The 12178-nt window shown below is 41.2% G+C and overlaps 1 protein-coding gene across 2 annotated transcripts in view; it reads right to left on the reverse strand.

Annotated features, from left to right (window-relative positions):
* Nucleotides 1-12178, reverse strand: part of ZNF496 (zinc finger protein 496) — a 41205-nt gene that overhangs the window by 12205 nt on the left and 16822 nt on the right. The gene's annotated exons all lie outside the window — the stretch shown is intronic.

The following is a 12178-nucleotide window of genomic DNA, read 5'->3' on the forward strand; positions in this document are numbered from 1 at the left end:
CTTCGCTGCAGCACTGATGATAAGAGATAATAGTTAAAGCTGAAAACAAGGTCTATGCTCATCAACAAAGAACTATTTAAGTAAGCTACAGGACATCCTACAAGGCCTGATCACACCCTCGTTAGAAAGAATAAGGGCTTCTCCGTACCGCGTAGGAAGCCCTCCAAGGTGTACTGTTACATGAAAAGCACCCGGCCAGAGGTTGTCTAGATTGTCCCTGTGTGCCCAGCACCTAAAAGTCTTGACCGCCGGTTGCTTCTGCAAAAGGTGCTAGGACCCCCCGGGTTATGTGCAGGAGGGAGACTTTTCTTACACTGTGTTATAAACCATGAGAATGTGTCAAAAATTAATTTTAATTTCTGAAATGATGGCATATCCACATAATACCGGGAGTCCACAAAAATAAAGAAGTCATTTACAAAATGGAAATGTAATTCTTAGCCAGTTAGAGCATGAAGCTAGGTTCTCAAATTTCCTCTAAATACTAATATGACAATTGGTGGTATATGTAAATGTCATTGAAAAATTATTTGTTTTGTTCGTAATAATCTGGAAACTTGATCATCTGATAGAATATTTGGGAGAAGTAAAATGTGAAAAGATGGGGCTTCCCCAGTGGTGCAGTGGTTGAGAGTCCGCCTGCCGATGCAGGGGACACGGGTTTGTGCCCCGGTCCGGGAAGATCCCACATGCTGCGGAGCGGCTGGGCCCGTGAGCCATGGCCGCTGAGCCTGCGCATCTGGAGCCTGTGCTCTGCAATGGGAGAGGCCACAACAGTGAGAGGGCCGCGTACCGCAAAAAAAAAAAAAAGTGAAAAGATGAACAACTACTGGTCTAGTTGACATTTCTGTTTGTACCTTCTAATCCCAAAAGAACAGAAATACATACATGTATTATTTCTACTAAGCATGTCATTATATATTGGCTTAACAAGCACAGGTTTTCTGCAAAGTGTTTCAATCACAAAACATTTAAAATAAAATTCCATTTGGGTTTGTTTTTTGTCTTTTTTAAAAAAAGCCCTTTATACAGTTAATTGAAAAGGACTTCAAAATAAAATTTGGGGGTAAAAATGCAACCCACAGTACTTCTGTATAATATACTAACATCTGTTTTTCTTTTTTTTTTAAAAAAAAAGAAAAAGAATTCACAATATTTTAAACACATGTCCTTGCAGCTAAATCTCTGGAATATTACCAGTTACTGCCATACGGTTGCCCAGGGGCCAGGTGCCAGCTGTGGGGGTTGGTGGGTAGATGGGTGGGTGGGGACCTGGGTAAGGAGAATTTTCAATGCATCTCCTCTGGTACCTTTGGACCCTTCCTCCCCCACATACGTGCTTTTTAATTTTTTAAATTAAACCTAGAGAGTAATACAATGAACGTGAAGGATACACCACTGTTCAACTAGAGTCAATAAATGAACATGTGAACCTTTTGTCACATTTCCCCCTCTCACATATATGGTGATTGGGTATGTTCACTCGTTCTCCTGGATATCTGGGGAGTTGCAGGTTTCACAGGTCGTTACCCCAACATGTGACAGAGTGTATCTCCTAAGAAAGATGTGACTCTCCTGCATCAGCACAATTCTTTTAGCACAGTGGCTCTCAACCAAGTGGACTGATTCTGCACCCAGAGGATATCGGGCAATGTCTGGAGACATTTTTGTCACCACTGAGGGGTGGGCACTACTGGCATCGAGCAGCTGGAGGCCAAGGGTGCTGCTCAACACACCCCTACGGCCCAACTCGACAAAGAACTACCCAGCCAAAATGTCAGCAGAGCCATGGTCAAGAGACTGCTCTACAAGGCAAAAAATACACAAATCAATTTTCACTGCAAAGTAAAGGGGCTGTTACAGCAGAGGATTCCTGGACTGAATGTCAATATCATGACATAGTATGAGTGTGTTTCGTGTTTGGTAATTGCAATCATTGTTGCTTTTGCTGTGGTCATCCATTTACAATGCTTGGTGTCAGTTTATTTATCTCTTGTAAAAATACAATACAGTGTGTGAGTGTGAAAAAAAAATAATAGTACTGCTAACTGATAATAACAGTACTGCTAAAAATAGATAGATAGATGGTATTATTGTGAGGGCTAAGAGATAATGTACGTTGAATGCCCAACACAATACCTGGCACAGAACAGATTTCAATAAATGTTTCTTAAATGAATAAATAAATGAATATATTAAAAAAGAAAAAAAAACTGCTCTACAACCGAGAAATTTAATATTGGTTCAGTAATATCACCTAGTGTCTTCTGAATTATGAAATAGCATTACCCTTTCAAGGAAAAATATTTTGAAGAGTTTCACGGGTGACTGTGACAAGAGGTCAAGATTGGGAATTGCTGGGTTAAAAGCTTTCTAATGGGCCCCTAGAAATCTTGCTAAACATACATTGTCTTAAAATGTCAGTCATCTGGGATATAAATAAAATTCAACAGTCGTATGTTTATGTTACCACAGGCATATGTTTACAATTACTTATTTATACTTTTTTTTGCCCCAGTCCATTCGATCAGAAAAGATTAAAAGTGTGATACTCCCCTGGGTACTTAGGGATGTAGGAAAACAGGCCTTTATACACGGTTGGAAATAACTGCACATTTCTGAACAATATTTGGGAGAATGTAGCAGAAGCATACACTGTGATCCAGTAATTCTATTTCTAGGAAATGTTTCTAAGGAAATCATTAGAGATGTATGCAAACGTGTGTAAAGAACATAGAACACAATGTTTTGCAGAATCATATGTGAGGCTTCTTTTCTTCTTTATGCTTTTCTCTAGCGTCTGAAGACCTACCTAAGCACGTATCATTTATATTTTAATATTATTAAAAACTGGGGAATTCCCTGGCAGTCCAGTGGTTAGGACCTCAGCGCTTTCACTGCGGTGGCCCAGATTCAATCCCTGGTAGGGGAACTAAGATCCTGCAAGCTGAGTGGTACGGCCAAAAAAACAACCAAAAACACCTGAAATAAAATACCCATGTACCCGCTAGTAAGATGTATGAACTATTAATAGGTAACAGTCTTTGCTTCAGGTTTTCCTTGAAAGGGTGTGGTAGGATTATGGTCTCCTCTGAGCTTCTCCCGACCCCAGTCCCACTCCCAGACCTTCCTAGAGGGAAGCTGCACTCTGGATTTGGTGTTTAATATTCTATGCATGGCTTTTAAACTCCCACTACATCCAAATATAGCCTGAAATGACAGCACTGTTTTGTAAGTATTTAAATGTTAAACTTGCCTTATATGCACCATTCTAGTTAAGATTTATTCACGTTGATATACGTACGTCTAGTTCATTGACTTTAATGTATACAATTTCATAGAATTATTTCTTCTGTCATAATGTTTAGGTCTTTCCCAGCTCAGTGAACTCTCTCTTCTGTCACCCCATCCATGTGTAACAGTGCCTCCAGAGTAGATGTGCAGAGGGAACATTGGGAACATACATCTTGACCGACATTAAGTATTTCCACATCTTTCTTCAAGTGGAGTACCTAAAGTACGCTCCCACTGGCAATACGTTGGCACGCCTATTTCCATACACCTTTGCCAACAACACTGGGCACTGTCAAATATCTAAGGTTCTAGCAGCACTGTGGGTATGAAGCAATCACAGGAGCGTAACTCCCTTTACCTCGATGAACATCTCTTCATGAATTTATTGGCCAGTTGGGTTTTGTCTTAAGATGCTCGCTTATTTTCTTTGCCTATTTTTCTATTTTCTAATGAGTTGCTCTTCCTATTTTTTTAAAACCAGCTTGTTATCAACTGTGGATATACTTCACTATCATAAAAGAAAAGATAACACCATTTCAATTTTTAAAAAATCTAAGTGTTTCAATCGCTTTATGGTGATATGAGTAACCAGCAATATTAATGAAATATAAAGAACTGCAAGAAAATGTTCAACAAATTAGTAAGGTGACCATTTTAGAAAAGAGCTTCAAAATCAGAAATGTGGCTTTGGAACAAAAACAGGCCAACATAGAAGAGAAGAAAAAGTCCAGAAACAAAATTTGGTATACCTAAAACTTTAATCTACAGGAAAAAACAGAACCCTAATCAATGGGGAAAAAGAAAGATGACTTTCATCTGATGTGCCTGATACAGTTGGCTAACTACTTAGAAATAAAACTAGATTCTGATCCTTGATCATAAAGAATATAAAAATAAAAAACTGGAAGCCTCCCCACCCCCGCAAAGGCTTTCAGGCACTAAAAATAGAGACGCCATATGAAGAATTGGCAGATACTCCACATAAAAATTATGAATATCCACAGTAATGAAAAAGCATGAATGAAACTAAAAGACAAATGACAAACTGGGAATAAAGGCACACCACTTATGAAAGGCAAAGAGTGCTTTAAATATATGGAGCCCTTACACCACAATTGGAAAAGCTTTCCATCCCAATAAAAAAAGGTGAGGGAACCAAGAAAGTAAATATTTTAAAACATATGAAAAAAAGTTCACCTTTACTAGTACATGAAAAAATGTATATAAAAGACTAGTATCAATCTTCACTTTGGGGACTTCCCTGGTGGTGCGGTGGTTGAGAATCCGCCTGCCAATGCAGGGACATGGGTTCTAGCCCTGGTCCAGGAGGATCCCACATGCCGCGGAGCAGCTAAGCCCGTGCGCCACAACTACTAAGCCTGCGCTCTAGAGCCCATGAGCCACAACCACTGAGCCCACGCACTCTAGTGCCCGTGCTCTGCAACAAAGAGAAGCCACTGCAATGAGAAGCCCCTGTACCACAACAAAGAGTAGCCCCCACTCGCCACAACTAGAGAAAGCCTGTGCACAGCAATGAAGACCCAACGCAGCCAAAAATAAATTTATATATTAAAAAAAAAATCTTCACTTTGATAAAGTTTCAAAAAGAAAGGTGATGAATTTCACCCAAGCCTAGAGGCCAAAATTCTTACAATCCAATCATAGAAATCCTCTGGAATCTTCAAAAAAGCTTCTATACTAATAAGTAAAATTAACAAGGTTGCTGGTTAGAAGGTCGGTATACAAAAATCAGTTGTATTTCTATATGTGAACAAGTGGAAGATGAAATATTAAAAAACCATACCACTTACAATAGCATCAAAAGTCATGAAATTCTTAAGGAAAATGTTTACCAAATATGTACCCCATCCAAACACTGAAGAACTAAGTAAATGGAAGGATTTAACATGTTCCTAGATGGGAAGACTTCAAAATGTTAAGATGTCAGTTTGCCCCATAATGATCTATAAATTCAGTTCAATTCCACATAAAAACTCCAGGAGACTTTATTTATTTATTTTTAATTGATGTGTTGATTCTAAAATTTATAAGGACATACAAAGCACTTAGAGTAGCCAAAAGAACTTTGAAAAACAAAAGTCAAATTGGAGGACTCACTACCAATTGCAAAACTAAGTATAAAGTTATAGTGTTCTTGGCATAAAGGATCAAAACATAAATCAGGGTACCAGGTAGAGCCCAGATGTCCAGACATATGTGGACAACCAATTTTTGACAAAGGTGCCAAGGCAATTCAATGGGAGAAAGGGAAATCTTTTCAGTGAATGGTGATAAACAACTAAATATCAACATCAAAAAAAAAAACAACCCTACACCTCATACAATACACAAAATATAATTTTAAAAGGAACCAAAGGGGTGCAGTGGTTAAGAATCCGCCTGCCAATGCAGGGGACACGGGTTTGATCCCTGGTCAGGGAAGATCCCACATGCCGCAGAGCAACTAAGCCCGTGCACCTAGAGCCCGTGCTCCACAACAGGAGAAGCCACAACTCGCTGCAACTAGAGAAAGCGCATGCACAGCAACAAAGACCCAACACAGTCAAAAAAAAAAAAAAAAGAACCAAAGGGACTTTCCTGGCAGTCCAGTGGTTAAGACCCCGTGCTTCCACTGCAGGGGCACGGGTTCAATCCCTGGTTGCAGAACAAAGACTCCACATGCTACGCAGCACAACCAAAAACAACAAAAAAGAACCAAAGACCTAAATGTAAAACCTAGAACTATAAAACACACAGTAGGAAAATCTCTGTTGCCTTGGGGTAGACAAAGATTTGTTAGACAGGACACAAAAAGCATTAAATGATAGAAGAAAAAATTGATAAATTCAATCTCATTAAAATTGAAGATATCCAATCTTCAAAAGACATCGTTAAAACAATGAAAAGGCAAGCTGTAGACTGGTAGAAACTATTCCTAATACATATATCTGACAAAGGACTTTATCCAGAATATATATGTCTTAAAACACAATAAGATAAGCAACCCAAAAAGCAGGGAAAATGTTGGACACCTCACAAAAGATGGAGAAATGATCCACAAGCACATAAAAAGATACCCAACTTCATTAGTCAACAGACAAATGCAAATCAAAACCATATTGAGATATCCACCTCAATAGCCAAAGTATGTTTTTTAAAATAACAATGTCAGGATATGGTGAAGATGTGTAAAAACTGAAACTTTCATTCATTGCAGGTAGGAGTCTAAGTGGTTAAATCATTATAGAAAATAGCCAATTCTCCTATAATTAATTATATACACTTCCCCGTGACAATTTCACTCCTAGGTAATTGCCCAAGAGAAAGGAAAACATACATCCACAAAAAGACTTGTATATGAATGCTCATACAAACTTCATTCATAACAGCCAAAAGTGGAAGTGACCCAAATATTCACCAACAGGTCAATGGATAAGCCAACCGTGTGTGTGTGTGTGTGTGTGTGTGTGTGTGTGTGTGTGTGTGTGTGTGTGTGTGTGTGTGTGTGTGTGTGTGTGTGTTTTGGCCGCCCTGCGTGACTTACGGGATTTTAGTTCCCTGCCCTCGGCAGTGAGAGCATGGAGTCCTAACCACTGGACTACCAGGGAACTGCCCTGGATAAACCAACTGTGACGTAGTTATACAATGGAATACTACTCAACAATAAAAAGGGACAAACTACTGATACTGGGCTGAGTAAGAGAAGCCTGACACCAAGGACCACATACTATATGATCCCACTTATGTAAAATTTTAAAACAGGAAGAACAAATCTATTGTGACAAAAAGGAGATCAGTGCTGACATGGGCAGGAGAGCAAAGCTTTATTGCAAAAGGGCACAAGGGAACTTCTGGGGAGATGGAGATGTTTTGTATCTTGACTGGGTGATGGTTACATGTGTAGACACTTGTCAAAACTCTCTAAACTTTGCACTTAAAATAGGTATATGCAAATTATAGCTCAAAAAACAGATTAAAAGAAGTAAAAATATAGAGACCATTTTCGGTCATCATTATGGTGAAGATTTAAAAAAATGTTAATATAAAAAATAAACAAATATGGAACAATTATACATAACTTATATATGTATATATGTCATATTAAAATACCACCCAAGAGGGACTTCCCTGGTGGTGCAGTGGTTAAGAATCCGCCTACCAATGCAGGGGACACGGATTCGAGCCCTGGTCCGGGAAGATCCCACGTGCCGCGGAGCAACTAAGCCTGTATGCCACAACTACCGAGCCCGCGAGCCACAACTACTGAGCCCACGTGCCACAACTACTGAAGCCCGTGTGCCTAGAGCCCATGCTCCTCAACAAGAGAAGCCACGGCAATGAGAAGCCCGCACACCGCAATGAAGAGTAGCCCCCGCTCGCTGCAACTAGAGAATGCCCTCGTGCAGCAACGAAGACCCAATGTGGCCAAAAATAAATAAATAAATAATTTTATTAAAAAAAACACACACACACACAAAAAAACCACCTGAGACCCTTACCCCAGAGATCAGAGCTTACATGATCCATATGGGGAACACCACTTCAGGGCCCTCGATGTGACACATGGGGAAAGACAACCCAGCCTGGCACTCTCACCAAAACGTGTAACCTGAATCTCATCGTGTTAGAACCTATCTGAGCAGAGTCTGCCATTACAACTAATCTTCACTCTTCAGAACTACTGATGCCGCGACAAACGCTGAAATTCTAAGGAGAAAATGTTGCACATAGGACAACTAATAATTGGGAAGCATGATGCTCTGTGACTATTATTTTAATGTTGAATTTCCAGAATGTAGTAACTGTATTATGGTTATGTAAGCAAATACCCTTGCTTTTAGGAAATATGCTCCCTTGGCATGAACAAAGAGATAAAAGGGGAAGAATGTCTGCATATAACTCCCTAAAGATTCAGGAAAAAAAATGGGGGGGGGGGCGTTGGGGCTGAGACAGAGACAGAGTAAGAGAGAGAGAGAGGGAGGAGGGAGAGGGAGAGAGATAGTGACAGAGAATGCGGGAATTAAAGTGAAGAGTATTTGCAGTATTTCTATTCTGGCAGTCTCCCCCAAGCTTGATATTAATGCGAAAGCAAAAGTTAAAAATAAAAATAAATATAATATTTTAAAACTTTCTAAAGATGAATCCGTTTGGAACTGGGCTTCTCAAATTTGAATGTACATATCAATCACTCAAGCATCCTGGTAAAAATGCACATTATGCCCCTGCAGGTCTGGGGTGGAGCCTGAGAGCCTACAGTTATCAGCCCTTAAGTGGCTTTACTGCTAGTCAGAGGCCAGTGTGGGGGAAGCCTGTCCAAGACAAGTTCCACAGAGTGGAAGACAAGCCTCAGGAAGCCACAGGCTCTCCTCACAAGGGCTTGCAGCAAAGAACTTGATGTTGGTCTTGAAGGGGTTAAGAATACACCACTCCAAAATATGCCACTTTGGCCTAAGGGCTGTTTTGAGCTGTAGGCAATGGAGAAACAGAAAGACTGCAGAAGAAGTACCCTCCCCCTACTTGCCTAAAGGCAGGGCGTAAATTTTCCTTTGTGAAGGACTCCTCCCCTCCTACCAGGGTGGGCAATGTGACTCTTAATAACCAGACAGAACTCTAGACTCTTTATCAGCCCAGAGACAGCATAACAAATTTAACTAAATAACCTTTATCTTCCATTCGTTTCCACATATAGCTACCTTCCCACAATTTACCAGCCCTTGAAGCTCAAAATCCTCTTTGTCTTGTCATTTCTCCATAAATGTATTGCCTGTAGTTAAAATGGTATAATTCTCTGGGTCTGACTGCCTTCTAGTTTTCCTTTCATTTCTGTGAGGCACCCCAGAGCCATATAAAATAAATATTTTTCACCTGTTAATCTGTCTTTTATCAGCTCGACTTGCAGTTTCCCAGCCACTGAACCTTAGAGAGTAGAAGAAAAAGTTTTTTTCCTCCCTGACTAGTCTCTTAATGAGAAAAAGATGGTAACTGCCACTATTGGTGAAATATGAAAGAAGGCAGTGCTCTAAGACAGCACTGCAGAGGTGTCTGGTTCTGAAGATTCTGAAGAAAAAACTGGCAGGTACGTATTTTTCAAAACAGATATGGCTGTTTTTCCCCATAAGCCTTGGATAGGTGTCTGTGAATCTACCCCAAACTGCGATAGGAACAAAACACGGTGGGCACGGATGTTCACAGCATCACGTAAGCAAACCCAAGTCCCAGGTCCCGGGAAATGGATCAATGATGCTCCAATCACTGACAATCTGACACAGCCACTTAGCAGGATACCCAGGGAGCTTTTATATCATATGGAGAAATGCCTACATACACACTGGAGACAAAGCATACACACAGGACTCAATACAGCATATGATCCTAGAAAGGCACAAACAAAACAGCAGAGAAAAGAAGGAAGTTCATCAAGACACTCAGAGATCTTCTCAGATAACTGGAAACATGTAATATCCTTTCACTTTCTAAATCTTGCCAATTTTTATAACAAGAATGGGTGGGGGAAATAAATATGTCCATTTAAAATTAAAGTTTCAGAGGAGACTTCTGCTGCCTTCTCGAAGATGGAGCAGACATACATTCCTTTAATTCCCCCCACTGAGTATAATTAAAACCCCAGGAAATTATATATTAAAAAAACACAGCAAACTCTCTGAAAGGTGGAAAGAGGAAGGCACACCAGCTAGGGACCTCAGACAATACAGCGAGGAACAACAGAGTGCTGAGTACCCTGGATTTTTCTTTCTGCCTCATATATAAAAACTTGAAGCTGAAGGAGCAGGTGACCCCAAAATACCAACAGGCACAGATAAAAATACAACCCTAACAAAAGCCTGTTCTCTCAGCCACAGGACCAGGAAAGTAGCTAGACACACAATAACCGCTCTAGTCCAGCCAAGCACCACAAAAAAACATGGCCCCCAACCTCGCTCATGCTAGCAGAGAATGGGTGGCAGCCTAGACTCCCACCCTCACCGGGCTGCAATGAAGTGCCCCAGCACCCCCACTGGTGGTCTCAGAGAAGGCCAAGGCCAAGCAGAGAGCTGGGACTTCCATCCCTGCTGACTAGTAACAGTCCTTCCCCCACACCACCCCAACACAGACTGTATCAATGGAGACCACATGGGGAGCTGGAACTCCCAACCCCCTCAGAAGTCCAAGACATTTTCAAATGAATCAAAAAAAGGTACATTTGTGGACTTTCCTGATGGCACAGTGGTTAAGAATCCACCTGCCAATGCAGGGGACACGGGTTCGATCCCTGGTCCGGGAAGATCCCACCTGCCGCGGAGCAACTAAGCCCGTGCGCCACAACTACTGAAGCCCGAATGCCTAGAGCCGTGCTCCGCAACAAGAGAAGCCACCGCGATGAGAAGCCCGCGCACCACAACGAAGAGTATCCCCCGCTCGAGGCAACTAGAGAAAACCCATGCACAGCAATGAAGACCCAACGCTGCCAAAAAAAAAAAAAGGTACATTTGCAACAGCGGACTTATCCTAAAAGAATGGCTAAAGAAAATTCTCTAAACAGAAAGGAAACAATAACAGAAGGAACTATGGAACATAAGAAAGGAAGAGAGGAAAAAGTTAAGTCAAAATATGAGCGAAGGCGATAGGCTGCCCTCCTCCTTTTTAAGTTTTCTAAATAAATATTTGATAGTTGAAGCACCAGTTATAACATTGTCTGAAACGGTTGTAAATGTCTGACGTGGTTCTAAATGTATGTAGAGAAACTATTTAAATCAATTGTATTATAAAAGGAGGAGGGGGAGGGGATGTAAAGTTATGTATATTTAATACCTAGAGCAACTGAGACAGGAAGGAAGCGGGAAGGGCACAACCATTAAAAAAATGACACAACCATTAAGAAGAACAGGATACCACAAAAACCGGTTAGAACCTACTAGGCCCAAGATGATGGAAGATCTGACTTCCAGTGTACCTTGAGCCTCATTATATGCCCCTTGTAATACATCAGCATATGCTAAATGACACACCCACAGGCACATAACAGTTCTGAGGCCAACCATAAAAGGCCAAAATACGGGGCGGTGGCGCAATTCCTGGAAATCTCTCTCCCTTCCCCAAAATAACTGGAATAATCCTCCCACTCCTTAGCCTGTGAAATTACCCAGCCCATAAAAACTAACCACCCCATATTTCAGTGCCGCCTCTTGCCTTCTGAGAAGGCTTACACTGTCTGCGGAGTGTGTATCTCTCTAAAAAAACTGCTTTCACACTACTATGGCTCGCTCTTGAATTCTTTCCTGTGCGAAGCCAAGGACCCTCACTTAGTGGCTGTCCCAGGAACTCCCCCAAGACCTGGGACATGACCATCCTCTCGTGCCCCGTTTTTCCTGCAACACAATCACTAAAAAGCTCTATTGACAAAGGTTCTTTGCTTGACCAAACTTGGTCAGGCTCCTGAACCTTCCCCTGGGCCCATCTGTGCACTTCCTTGTAAAACTCAATTTCAGCATAAGTCAGTTTAACCAGAACGTCCTGTCTTCCACATCTGATTGGCTTCCACATCCTAGGTGATGTCTGGTCACGCTGGCCTGTCTGCAGCAAGAATCCTGTTAGGTTGGTCTAGCCAGAATCCCTTCTATCCCTGATGCTTTCTCTTAGTAATTTTCCATCCGCTGACCCCACCCTGCTCCTTGGCTATAAGTTCCCATTTGCCCATGCTGTATTTGGAATTAAGCCCCACCTCTCTCCTCCACTGTAAAATTCCATTCTAGTGGTCCCTATACCTGTCAACATGGTCCTGAATACAGTCTGCCTTACCATCTGTAACAAGCGTCACTGAATATTTTTTTTTAACAATATAAAGATATACACTTGACAATGCACTAGGCAAACAGAAATGGAATTC

This window comes from Orcinus orca, chromosome 3, assembly GCF_937001465.1.
Source record: "Orcinus orca chromosome 3, mOrcOrc1.1, whole genome shotgun sequence".
Classification (NCBI taxonomy): domain Eukaryota; kingdom Metazoa; phylum Chordata; class Mammalia; order Artiodactyla; family Delphinidae; genus Orcinus; species Orcinus orca.